This window comes from Euprymna scolopes, chromosome 16 (assembly GCF_053919585.1).
Source record: "Euprymna scolopes isolate OS-2025 chromosome 16, ASM5391958v1, whole genome shotgun sequence".
Lineage (NCBI taxonomy): Eukaryota > Metazoa > Mollusca > Cephalopoda > Sepiida > Sepiolidae > Euprymna > Euprymna scolopes.
The window spans coordinates 8842371-8857885 of NC_136497.1; positions in this window are offsets into that span (position 1 = coordinate 8842371).

Here is a 15515-nt window from a genome sequence, read left to right on the forward strand (position 1 = left end):
TGATATTGTGATGTATGATACGAGCGGAGGAGGTCGCCTGGCCTTGGACGGTCGTAAAATGCGCTTGAATATAATATTTTAATTTTTCCAGATATTGTATATATTATTATAGACTCGTAGATTCAAAAGTAAAAAAAATCTATTTGGCTGCAATCATCGAGAACCGAAACCGAAAAAACATTATAGCATTCAAAGCTGGTGACGTTATCACTGGCATGCATATGCACTCAGTAAAAATAGGCTAAGCTGAATACAAAAATGTTTATTTTATTTTTACCCCTTTTTAAATCATAACTTATTTCATCCTCAAAGACCCATAAATAAACAGTCCATAATAATTCAATCATTTGAGACCCTTAGCGCAACTGCAGGACTTTTAGTTTCTGAATTGATAGAGTTTAATAATATGGAGACAGACAGAGACAGGCAGGCAGTCAGACATAGTGAGTTTTATTAATTAGATGACAAAAAAGCGAGAGAGATATATCAGATAATTTTTTTTGCCGAAACGCTTCATAGAGTATCATTCTTTAAGACCGTTCTTATAGCTACGCATGGAGAATATGCTAGGATATTATGTAAGTAAATTATATACTGGAAATGAAAAAAATACTTAAAATAATAGTTTAATCTCAAATAATCACATTGTATTATCATTGACAACTCCTATTAACCAATAAAAATCACAACGAATAAAAATAATTGTTAAAAGATGGAAATCCTTGCTGCTTCCCCTGAATTTTAATCCAACAAGATTCTAAGTATGTATGGAAATGTTTCGCGGAAGAATGTTTTCTTACGTACAGTTAAAACATACATATTATGTTAATTGAAAAAAATAATACATTCACCCGTAAAAGTGTATACCTACGCTTATATTTTCGTGATAAACTATTCCGTAGAAATAATTAAATTCGACACTAAAATTAATAAAATGATTTAAATATATATATAGAAACGACATTTCTCTTGTAAATGGAATGGGTATACTATATCGTCAAACCAATGTTTACGTGTAAACTATTTTATGATAGATGGAAGAAATAAACAACTTCTTTTAAACGACCATTCGAAATGTTTTATTTAAACAATACAACGACTTGGTAAGTGTCTATTGTGATCAAGTTTATAGAATATGTTCAAGCGACTACTTTTAGATAACTATGGAAATAAGTTGTTCCCACGCACTTTTTCATAATAATAAGATCTAGACAGATATTATGAAGGATTAATCTAAAATAACAATTGAAAACAAGCCATTAAAGATTGTATTTAAATGTGATAATTCCAAGAGGCTTTCCTAAATGGATAATAGATCTAAATTATATATTATTAACGATTTGAATATGGCTGTTATTTGCTTCTACTGGGTGTATTATTGTTATTAGTCGATTAGTATATTAAAATTAAATTCATATATCGTAAAATAAGATGGCATTTTGATATATATTTAATCATAACTTATTTACACAATATGAACTGTAGGTTCACAGGAAATACGGTATCTTTGCAAGTATATACAAAAAATTACTTTCTGACTTCAGATATCTGAAAAAAATTCAGGGCAAAATTAACGTAAAATTGAGAAACATATACACACATGAAGTTATGTAATCATATATATATATATATATATATATATATATATATATATATATTTATATATATATTTATATATATATATATATATTCGGTTATTTTGTGCACATGTTCCTTGCTAGATTTATAGAATAGTCGTTAAGTCCATTTGTGTGTATATATATATATATATATATATACATATATATATATATATATATATATATATATATATATATACCATAGTGCGTCGTTATAATTTTGTCTTTCTATTGTTTTAGTTATGTATATTTATTTGTGTTTATTTTTCTTGTCTTGAAAACTAAGATGAAAATTACCCCCCCCTCGAAAGGGGCAAAACACTACGCACCCATGCAATGTTCAAGTAAACTAGCGATAAAAAAGGCTAGGCAAAATTCCAGAATGTTCCACAAACCAGGAATTATTTTTCATATATAGGAAACTAGGAATTTATTTAACTAGTATACTTTATATCTATTACTATAAGCTCGCTTGTATTGAAATGTTGCTTCCGTTCTAGCTATATCGAATCGCTGAACATTGTTTTACTTTCAATTATATTTGTAACTTAAACGCAGTGACCATAGCTACGTTACTAGGACTTTTACTGAGCCGTAACAAACTGACTGTATTTTACTATGAATCCCGACGCGCCGTACACTAATCGTTTTTCTCTCATTACGGTACAAACCCATGCTAGATTCTATGTATATCCAATATATATACTTTACCTCCAAGGCGACTGCCTATGTCTGATTTGCATGTTAAATTAGATTTAAAAAAATATTTTTCTACTTCTAACTAAACTTTAGTTGACACTTAAAATTCTAATAATAAATTTTACTTTATTCTGTATGTTTAACCCTCTCCTTAAAACTAACAATCTGCCCTACTCCCCAAGCTGCCACTAACACGCATATATTACACACGACTTGGATGGGGGGTCCTCAGCTTTCAGCCCATAACCTTCGCATGCTGACCGATTGGAAGCCAAACCATCTATTCATTTCTAACTCTAAGGCATTCATTAGGTTGTTCTTAACCAGGAAGCTAATTACTAACTATGGTCTGTACTTAGATTTACAGCTATCTATATTGCATATCAATAGCTGCCTCTTCCTTAGCCTTACAATGTTAAATGCAAACACTATGACGCAAAATACAATTTCCTGATTTATAAACGTAAGCTGAAGATATCCTTATTAGAAATAGAAACCTACTTAATACCCATAACCCCCATACATTCGAATATACTGGAAATCTTACGATATATCTATTTACTGTATTATACATAATGTATATTCATAAATGACCTCCCTGGCAAAATTGTCTGTGAGATGGGTATGTATGCTGACGACACCACGCTCTATAACAGACACGACAGGAAAACAAATGAACACATATCTAAAGAAATGGCAGAAACACTCCGATCCGTAGTGGAATGGGGACTAAAATGAATGGTCACCTTCAATGCTGCAAAAACTAAACTTATTTCCTTCAATAATTGAAAGAACCCTTCCCTACCCGCAATAGCAATGACCAATGACTGTATATTTGAAAGTACATCTTTTAAACTCCTTGGCCTTACGTTCACAGGAAACATGAGTTGGAACAATTACATTGAGAACATTGACAGGACCGCTGCGAAAAAGGTAGTTTCTCTCTACCGTGCTAGAAAGCTACTAACGCCTGAATGTATCCTATCCCTCTATAAGGCCACCATTCGCCCATGTATGGAGTATTGTTGTCATATTTTGGTTGGTGCATCTACCACTAGTCCTTCGCTCCTAGACAGGTTCAAAAGAGAGTCGTCAATCTGATAGGTCCTGAACTGTCAGTTAAACTTCAACCTGTGTCCCATCGGCGAAATGTTCCATCCTTCTGCCTGTTCTACAAGTACTTTAACGGAGAATGTTCTGACGAACTGCAAGCACTTGTGTCCCTACGATGTAAATACATCCGACAAACCCGACAAGCAGCTAAATTCCACCGCTTTACATAGAGATCCATAGATGCAAGAAAGCCTTCTACTCCAATAGTTTCTTCCTCAGAACAGCTTCTTCAGTATTCCCTTCCGGGTCCCTGCTTCCCCAACTGCACTGACATGCAGAAGTTCAAGTTCAACGTGAACTGACATCTTGCTGCCCAACTTCCTACACAGTACCCCTGATCCTTATGTCCCCGATAGTATCCCGCTATAACAAAGTGCCAATGTGCCTTGTTATGGTGAAACTGTAATATATATATATATATATATATATATATATATATATAGTTAAAATATTAACAAAGCCTCTACGAAATGATATATAAGTTCCTCTTTAATTATTTTAATATATCTAGCAGCGTTTTATGTATTAATCAATTCAATGGATTAATTGAAGCAACTATAATAATTCGGCAGCAAAAGGGATTCTTGGTTGACATTTGTTAGTCTAAAAGACTAGTGGGTTGCGCCAGTAGAGGTAGTTGAACACAGTTTTCTCTGTACAAATAAGCCTATTTTCGACTTACAATGTCGGTTTCAGACGTCGCAGGTTAAGATTAGTTCATCAAGTTGGTGGTCTGTTAAATTTTCCTTACTGGCCGTCCTAAATAGTCTTTTGGTGTCAGTCCGTTCTGCGGCGGACCTTTCCCCTAATGGTCAGGCTTTTGGTTATTGTTCCCTTCCAGGTTTTGTTTACTTTAGCTTTAGGCTCCCAGCTGGTAGAGTTTATAAGGTATGCTTTCATGTTGCATTTGCACGCGTCGAAATAGCGAAGGTGAGGACGACTAATTTTCTTTTTGTCAGTAATGAGTTCACCGTACGGAATGTCTTTTCGGATTCGCCCATTGTCCCTGCGGTTCACATAGCCTATCCAGCGTAGACGTCTTTAGCGAGGGACGAGCACAACATTGTTTGTGGCGTTGTGTCTCTTAGAAATTACAAGCAATCTTCGCAGACTACGCCTGTTCTGTTTTCGTTCTAGGTGGCTGTAGGTTGTCGATGTTTCGCTTCCATACAGAAGTGTGCTGATGACATAGACCATGTAAGCTTTCTTTTTTGTGATGATGGTAAGATTGAGTATCAAAGATGCTGCCACTCATTGGCTGCTCTTTCAAACTCTCGAGCCTTATAGAGTCATTTCATTGTAGGATGAGCACATGCAATTTATATGGAGACGCCTTTGATGTATTTGGTGTAAAAACAATGAAAAACAGGAAGGCTTGCTTACCCATACGCTAGTTGTAATTTTATTTGTCTTTATTTCAAGTCGTTCCTTCTAATCGTCAGATCAGATAGGTTCCTCTTCAACAGCAACCTCCTTCCAGGACAAAAACCCAACAGTTATCAGGGGCCTATTGTTTCCTGATGATGCGATGGTAGCATTACACACTAAAACAGGACTTCAAAGACTTATGGACAAGTTTTCCAATTCCTGCAATAAATTCAGACTCGCTATCAACTTGAGGAAAATCATGGCTATGTGCAAAGGAAACTTATAATCTTCCATTATCACAATGGATGGGCAGTGCTTAGATGTAGTCCATCAATTACAATATTACGGGTGTACAATTTCAGACAACATATCTCTTGATGTAGAATTTAACAAGCGAATTGCAAAGGCATCCACCACTCTTGAAAAACTGACACTTAGGCAGTGGGAATATATATATATATATATATATATATATATATATATATATATATATATATATATATATATGTATGCATATATATATATATATGTATATCTCTATATATATATGATTGTATAAACGTGATGAATGAAATCCGACGATATGAAAAATAGATTGGAGGTGGAAGGACCTAAACGCTCGAATGTGTTGAGCGTTCAGGTCCTTCCACCTCCAATCTATTTTTCACACCCACACCCACCCACAGACACACACACAGATATATATATATATATATATATATATATATATATATATATATATATATATATATATATATATATATTATATTTTAAAAATAATATATATATATGGGGTGTGCAAGTATCTGGGTAGTTAACTTCATGTTCAAAATAAAAATATACATAAACTGAACTGCCAGAATTGTAGTGCGTGCACTAAAAAGCACAACATGCAACAAATCCAATATAGGCGCCAACAATAGCATCAGGAATAGAGTGACCTACATAAAAGTTGTAAAAAAATAACAGAAAACAGGCTCCTATATATTGTGCATGCTGGGGCGGATTTCACTTTACAACAATGTCAATATACTAAACCGATAATTAGTTCTAGTTCGGGAACACAATTTTCTAACAAAATTCACTCACGAATCGAATAAAAGTTAATAGTAACACATAAACAATCACGTATGCACAAGTGCGTATGCATGTATACACTCCTACATATAGATCACAACCGACACCTTGAAGCACATATACGCACACGCACGCGCACGCGCATATGCAAACACACAGACACTAAATACCCCTTGTCTCTAACGGAACCATTGGTCAATATAAGCCTCACAAGACTATTAGACTAACAACACTAATGATTTTTTTAAATTTTTACTTTTGTTTTCTGTCAGTTTAATTTATCTTTATTTATGAATATAGCCATAACAGATGTTATTTTTATCAATTCAAAATAACATGAATAAAATATACTATATAAACGAAGAAGCTAAGAACAAACCAAAATATACAAATCAAACCTGTCAAGGAAAGAGTAATATCTAAAAATTATTAATTATTTATTAAATTAATATTATTTCTTATAAAAATATTATGGATGTCTTAACAGACTAAAACCAATGTCAAAACAGAAGGAAAGTAAAATCTAAAAATCAATATTAGATAAAAAATAGTTTCCCTGTCCCAAAAAAGATTATAGGTATAGCTTATCAAAACTTCAAAAGCATAATGTCAATAAGAAAAACCGATTTATATGCGTATGTGTGTAAAGAGAAATACTCTGTGGGCGTGTGTGTATGATATTTATCGAAATGTATCGCACGCACACACACACACACACACTAAACATAATTAGTATTAAAATTTAAAAAATAAACAGCACTTATACACCTATGAACCTTATAACCAGTCGATGAACCTGGCTTGCTCTATGAAAACTAAAGGTGTGCCGCATTGTTTCTTTTTACTTGGGAGTCACAAAAACGTTAGAAGAAATACCAATTTCAAGATACATAAATTATCGGAAACGCGTTAGACTAATTTAAGTTATTGGGAAAATGAAAATATCTAAGAATGAAAAAAGTATATAAATACACCACAGTTGTTATTTATTCATTCATTTAAATACACCCCCACACACACGCGTGCGCGCATGCAGATATACACACACACAGAGACACACACAGAAACACACACACATATATATTAATATATATATATATATATATATATATATATATATATATTCACTAATGAGAAGGATAGAGACGTAAATAAAATAAATAAATTTAGTAAATTACATCAAGATAAAATTTAAAACGGTAAGGTTGAGGAAGAATCTAGGACCCTAATTTGAATCGTGAAGGTAAATGTAATGTATCCAATACTTTTGCGTGGCATTATATATATATATATATATATATATATATATATAAATATATATATATACTCCCATAAATTCGTTTTTCTTTTGTATGTATTGATATTCATATTAAAATCCTCTTTTCTATTTATTTAACAAGAAAATACAATTTTCTTATATATGGGTTGTGAAAATACATTCACTATCAAAAGATCTAGCTAATTTGCATATTCTTTTAAACATTCATTTTAATTAATTCCGGATTAGTTTTTTTCGGTTTTCTCATGGGATGATCATCTAGAGTTAACTATTACGTGTAATTATATTATTGCAGATATTCTACATGATTTATACTTGCATAATATTTGCGTAAAATATTTACAGTAAACAAAAACTTGTTTCCATATATATTTATGTATACGTCTATATTTTTATTTAATCTTTTTTTTTACATGGGGGTTACCATTTATCAAGGCCCGAAGGCCTCTCAGGGATAAGGGTTATTGCGTGTAAAGTAATCAATGAGATAGTATTGTATTACTCATTAGTATTGGGGGTTTAAATAGAGGGGGATGTTTGTCAGTAGTTTGTTTATGTTGGACTTGAAGACGTCCAAGTTTTAGTCAGGTGGGAAACAGGAAAGCGGCAGAGAGTTTTACTGGCGTGCAGTTCTAAGAAAGAAGCTTTGCTCATGGAATCTACGTTTGGATTTAGGCACAGATAAAAAGTGGGGAAAATTATTGACAGTAGTTTCAGCCAGACGCGTGTTTGTCATGAAAGATTGGCGGTCTATCCATCTATATATCTATATCTATCTATATATATATAAAAGTGAACGTGTCTGTGTGTCTCTCTGTGTTTGTCTGTGTACATTTTCCTACGCAATAACTCTGTCAATCTTTAGTCTACAGACTCGAAATTTGATATACAGAGTACTGAGATTTGGAAAAGTCAATGTGATCGGTTTTTAGCCAGAAATGTGTCGATTAAGGGCTCAGGTTCAACGATTTGACCCTTGAGAACTCTACAAAACTTCTCCGACAATTTTGGGTCTACGAACTTGAACTTTTAGATAAAGGTTCCTTGGACATGGATCTAACTTAACAACTTGATTTGAGCCGAACACAATAATTTTTAAGGGGCCATAATAGGGGTTAAAAAATTACCTCTGCGGTCTCTTCCAAATTACTCAGAAAATTTCTGGTCGAAATATTTGAAATTTTACATAAAGGCTATTCAGACATAGGGCAAGACTTTGGGTGGACAATTTTTAGTTACCAATATATAAGTGTATATATGTATGTATGTCTGTTTCTATGTCTGCCTTAAACTTTACATAGATCAGTATCGTTATAAAGTTCGACCTTTCATACGACAAATATTTAAGAATTGGCTAAAAACATTAATATTTTCCCATTCAACTAGGCACTTTTCTACAGAGGGGGGCCACTTTTTTCGCCAATATTTTTGAAAGTTATCCTCTCCTTTAGATTGTCATGTCTTAATTAAAAAAAAATGTCGCTTCCGGTTTCGCGATGGTTGTAACAGCATAAACGTACAGCATACCCCGTTCTTTTCCTCCTTTGTGGTACGGGTTCGAGCCTGCCTTCCTACTACTATTTTTTTTTTGCTCAACACACACATCCAAACAACCGGGCAACTCCGGCTTAAATGCTAGTATATATATATATATATATATATATATATATATATATATATATATATATATATATATATATATATATATATATAGTGCCACGCAAAAGTATTGGATACATTACATTTTCCTTCACAGCTCCAATTATATATATATATATATATATATATATATATATATATATAGTAATTTATGAAATATATATGGCGATTAAGCTACACTGAATATTGGGCGTTTCATTCACTGTAGGATTCGTCAGGCTTATGCGCGAATTCTGTGGTTGTTTCTCGTTTTTGTATATGTTGAGGTTTTAGTTAGCCAATCAGCTTTCTAATATCAACCGCGCCCCTTCCTATAAGCCAATATATATATATATATATATATATATATATATATATATATATATATATATATATATATATATACATATATATAGTAAATTATAAATTGGAATGTTATTTCTATTATGACATGGCGTTGTTTATCTCGAGATAATATATATATATGTATATATATATACATATGAATATATTTATATATATATATGCATATGCACACACACACACGCACACACACACACACACATATATATATATATATATATATATATATATATAAGTTGTAAAATATATATGGAGATGAATCTATACTGAATATTCCGTGTTTCATCCACTCTATACCTGAAGAACCCTAAAGTAGATTAAACGCGGAATGTTCAGTGTAGCCTAATCGCCATATATATTTTATAACTTGCTATCTCTATCTACGTATTGAGCACTGTTGAAGTAAATACGTAAATTGACGCATAAATTATACTCTCGTATACTATTTTATGTGAGGAAAGTTAGTAATTATATATATATATATATATATATATATATATATATATAGTAATTTATGAAATATATATGGCGATTAAGCTACACTGAATATTCGGCGTTTCATCCACTCTAGGATTCCTCAGGCTTATACGCGAATTCTGCGGTTGTTTATCGTTTTTATATGGTCCCCTTCTGTTGAGTATTTTGTGAGACAATCAGCTTTCTAATATCCACCGCGCCCCTTCCTATCAGCCAATGGGCATGCATTTTATCGGACAAAGGATCTGTTTTTTTTTGTTTTTTTTAATTACATTTTCACCCCAAACAAGGCAAATTGCCACTTTGGTGTAGGGGGCTACTATCAGGGGCAACAACTACTGGGGTACTATGTAGGGATTTGGGCAGCAATATATTGGTTCACGTTACACTTGAACTTCTGCACGTCAGTACTGTTGGGGAAGAAGGGACCTGGAATGGAATTCCAGAGTCTAGCGGTTCTGGAAAAGAAACTATTGGAGTAAAAAGATCCTTTCCATATAGAGATCTCTACAGTGTGAGGGTAGGATTAAGCAGCCTGTCGGGTTTGTCGAGGGTGCTCACGTCGTGGGGGCACAAGTTATTGCAGTTCGTCAGAGCATTCACCACTAAATACTTGTAGAAAATTCAGAGGGATGAAACATTTCGTCCATGGGACCGAGGCTGAAGCTTATATGCCAGTTCAGGGCCTATCAGGTTTGTGACTCTCTTTTGAACCTTGTCAAGGAGCGAGAGACTAGTAGCAGATGCATCAACCCAGATGTAACAGCAATACTTCATATATTGGCGGATGGTGGCCTTATAGAGGTACAGGATACTGTCGGGTGGTAGAAGTTTTCTAGCACGGTAGAGAGAGCCCATCTTTCTTGCAGCGGCCCTGGCAATGCCTTCAATGTAATTGTTCCAACTCATGTTTCCTGTGAACGTAAGGTCAAGGTGTTTGAAAGATGGACTCTCAGATAAAGAGTCGTTGGCCATTGCTATGGGTGGTAGAGAGGGTTTCTTGTAATTATTGAATGAAACTAGTTTAGTCTTGGCAGCATTGGACGCGAACAACCACTTTTGTCCCCATTCCACTACAGATTGGAGGTCTTCCTCTAGTGTTTCTGCCATTTCTTTAGAAATGTGTTCATTCGTCTTCCTGTCGTGCCTGCCATAGAGTGTAGTGTCATCAGCATATATACCCATCTCAGAGGCAATGTTGTCGGGGAGGTCATTTATGCATATCAGGAACAATAGAGGTCCAAGGATAGAACCCTGGGGCACCCCCGCATTTATATCATATTGTTTATATGTACGACCGTCGAGGACAACCTGGATTTTTCTCTTATCTAAGAAGGATTTATGTTAAGTATTCTACCAGTGATACCGTATGATCTAATTTTCCTTAGGAGACCCTCATGCCATACCCTGTCAAAAGCCTTACATATATCTAGACCTACCGCTCTGCCCTCCCCCGCTTTGCCCAGTGAATGATATATACGCTCAGAGATCACAGTTAGGATGTCTGCTGTGGAACGCGCTTGTCTAAATCCATATTGTTTGTTAGTCAGAAGTTTAGCATCTGTAAGGTAATGTACTAGACCATGGTTACTTTGGCAAAATGTGGGAGGAGGCTAATGGGGCGATAATTTCATGGGTAATTTCTTTCGCCAGAATTCTTGAATACTGGTAAAACAGAAGCAGTTTTCCAACAGCCTGGAAAGCAAGATTCATTAAGGCATTTGTTGCAGAGTTTGGAGAGAACTGGACCTACTTCGGTTGAGCACTTTTTTAATAGCACAGCTGAGATAAGATCGGGTCCACATGCTTTTGAAATGTCAAGGTTATTTACGATAGCAGGCACCAGACTAGTGGTGGTTTTCAGATCGTCTAGCGTGGCGTCTGTCCGCATAGGAAAGTCAGGTAGAGGAGGTTGTAAGGGTCCAGTGTGGAGTGTGAGGCAAATCGACTGACAAACATGTAAGCCTTGTCGGTTGCTGAGGAGACAACCTCCTGATTGTTGGTTAGTGGGAGGATTGTTGATTGCCTATTATTTACTACACTGTTGTAGATCTTCCAGAATTCTCGAGTTCCTAGTTTTTGTGCGTCGATGCTCTTTTTAGTTGTTACCGTAAATTCTCTCTTAGCTTACGCTATTTCCTTCTAAACGTTATTTCTAGCTTCTATATACCTTAGTCTGTTTTAACTGGACATGTCGGTTAAACCTACGGTATGCATGCTGCTTTTAAGCAATGGCAGTTGCGCAAGTCGACGTAAACAATTGGGGAGAGTGGGGCTTGCTATAAAATTTCCGCATGGGAACATGCGCTTCGATTGCAGTTTTGAACCAGTCAGTGGTCTCGTTTGCACACTGTTCAGGACGAAGAGAAAAAATATTTCTCGATGGGGCATCTTTGATTAGTTCTGTGATGGCTTCCCAGTCAGCCCTTTTATAATATAGCGTTGTTTTGAGAATTGGCTCTTCAGTTTTGGGTCTACAGTTTAGGGCGATTTCAACCATTATCACTGCATGATCAGCATTCCGGAGTGGGCTGTGGGTCTGTGTTATGCAGTCATCGGGAACTGTGGTCAAAAACAGATCTAGAAGTGATGCGTGTTGTTCTTCCTGATCAGGGAAACGGGTTGGAAACGTAACAATGTGTGATAGGGAGTGAGATATAGTGAAGCTAGTAGGTGTGCTGCCCGCTGCATCTGTGTAAGTAGAGAATCCAGGACAGTTTTTGTGGTTGACATTAAAGTCACAAAATACATGTATTTGTGTGCTAGTGTCGAGGGACAGTCCCGTGTCTATGCTATCAGAGGCTTTGTCAATTATGGTGTAGTCCTGAGTTTAGGGAGAGCGGTAGAGAAAATAATAGTTGCTAATATTGTGCTGCATGTTTAGTCTACAGCCCATAAAGGCTTGATCATCTGTTTCTAGGTTTGTTTCTCTAGTCAGGGGGAAGGTATTACGAATGTAAACTCCAAGTCCGTGCATATGTCTGTCAGATTGCTTAGGCAGAGTGAGATATATCCAGGCATGTTAAAGTGGTAATAGGGGATGGAGGAGTGTAGGTTAGTCTCACTTAGTGCTAAGATATCCGGGGTATTTGTTAAGAGAAATGCTTGAACATCAGTTAAATTAGATCTAAGCCCACGGATATTTGTGAATGCGAGCGTCAAGGGAGGAGGCAAGTTGAATTTGTTTGCCCCTAAGCATGGTTTAAGCTTATTTTTAGATTGTACTGTCGTCATATTTTTTAAAGTGTTTCGGTTTAGGAAAGGGGGAGCTAAACAAAAGGTTATGCAGAGCATCAGGCATGCATCACAAGTAGACCATCAGCTGACCATTCTCCGTTTAGGATTGTGGCCTCAGGAAAGCGCACCGGGGATGAGTGCAGGCCCCCTTTCCATGCGCTTCATGGCACTTTTTTTTTTTTTTTTTTTTTTTTTTTTTACAAAGGCATCACCACATTATCAAGGCCCAGAGGCCACTCAAGGATAAGGGTTAAAGAGTGTACAGTAGAAGTTGGTCAATATAGTAATCATTAGTAATGAACATTTGGTAAATTTAATAACTTATATGGAACGGCTCATCAAGAACTTATTTACTTTAGACTTGAACAAAACCATATTGTAGTCAGCCGGAAAGCAGGAAAACGGAAGACAATTCCACAGGCGTGCAGTTCTAAGAAAGAAGCTTTGTTCATGGAATCTACGTTTAGGTTTAGGGACAGATAAAGAGTGGGGGAAATTATTGATAGTGTTTACAGCTAGACGAGTGTTTCTTGTGAAAGTTTGGCGAGGGGGGACCATAGATTGAAGCTCAGTTGAACACTTTCCATGAAAATAACGATACATCAGAGACAAACTCGCAACATCTCTTCTGTGAGATAGAGGTTGCAAGGAGGAGAAAAGGACATCTCCTACGAGGCTACGAAGTCTATTTTGAACTCTATCAAGGCAGGACAAGTCCTTTCTAGCAGCTCCTGCCCAGATGTGGCAACAGTATTCCATCCTTGGACGTACCTGGCTCTTATATAGATAGAGAATAGCATCAGCAGTGAGATATCTACTGGATCGATAGAAAGATCCCACCATTTTTCCAGCGGCCTTGGCAACAGATTTGATATACGTGTTCCATTTAAGATCAGGAGTAATGGTCAAGCCCAGAAGCTTGTCAAAACTTGAGGCCTCCTGAAGACGAGAGCCATTCATTTCAATTGATGACAAATGTGGATTAGAATGTTGATGATGTAAAGAGAGAAGCTTGGTTTTAGATGCATTAAAAGTAACCAGCCACTCCTTTCCCCATTGTACTACGTGCTCAAGATCAGAGGAGAGAGAATTGGAGAGCACTTGCTCGTTTACTGTCTTAGATGTGGTACCATAAATGGTAGTGTCGTCAGCATAAATGTCTACAAATGATGTAAGGATATGAGTTGGAAGATCATTAATGTAGATCAGGAAAAGAGTTGGGCCCAGGGTGGATCCCTGAGGGACACCGGCATTAATACTGTGAGCTTCTGATTTTTGCCCCTTAACTACTACTCTTATGAACCTATCAGAAAGAAATGATTTAATAATTGAGAAGACTTTTCCAGCTATACCATAGCTAGCGATCTTATGAAGTAAACCTTTATGCCATATCCTATCAAAGGCTTTAGATATGTCAAGAGCAATTGCCCTAGAAAGATTGCCACCGTCGAGAGATTTGCTAATCCTATGCGATATAACTGTAAGGACATCTGCTGTAGATCTAGCAGAACGGAAACCATATTGAGTGTCACTAAGAAGGTTATTTTTGTTGAGATGTTTGATTACTTCTGTATTTAATACAGATTCTAGCAACTTACTCATGACGCACAGGAGACTTATTGGCCTGTACTGAGAGGGGGATGAGCGATCACCTGAATTCTTAAATACAGGGCATACTGATGAGATTTTCCAGGGAGATGGGAAACTATTCTCCTTAAGACAACGTTTAAACAGTTTTGTAAGTATGGGCGATAGTTCAGGTTGAAGTTTTTTGAGTACTATAATTGGAATACCATCAGGGCCAGTTGCTTTACTGGAATCAAGGTTTTTGATTAGCTTGGCAACATCACGTACAGATATACGTATATCACGTAGCGTGTTTTCTGATACAAGAGGAAATATTGGGGGTTGGCGGTCTTGGTCGCAAAGGGTAGAATTAGCTGCAAAGTTCTTGACAAAGAGTTTGGCTTTGTCTGATGCTGACGAGATTACCTCAGGTCCATTGATAATAGTTGGGATGGAGAACACGCTTCTGTTCAGGATTCTGTTTGCTATTTGCCAAAACTGGTGGGAACCAAGCCGCTGCTCAGCTACTTTGGACTTAACAGATTGAGCATATAACTCTCTTGCGTTCCTTATTACTTTCTTACAATGGTTGCTGGCAGTCCTGAAAACGGCTTTAGTTTCCATACATCTATTACGTTTGAAGCAGTGGAAAAAGTGATTTCTGTGCGCAATGGCAGCAGCACATTCTGGAGAGAACCATGGCTGGCTGTTAGGTTTTTTCTGAAACTTTTTAGAGGGTATGAAATGGTCAATACCTACAATTAACCATTCAGTTAGGTCTAATACTATAGAGGACACATCCTTTTTAAACATGGAATGCAGAGGTAGATCAGATATAAATGTACGGAAGCTATCCCAGTCAGCCTTAGTGCAAACAACCCGATATTATTCAACTGTTGATGGAGCAGCCGCTCTAAGCGCTATCAAAGAGTTAGGCTTCCTGTACTACCAGTCTGGAACAGCAGCCAGGAACTTTCAATTCGGTACCCTCAACCCATTAGAAGAAGGTCAACCCAATCTAATTGCTTAGGCAATTTCATACTCAAGCATTCCCAAATTATATTTTAGGGGTTGAGCGT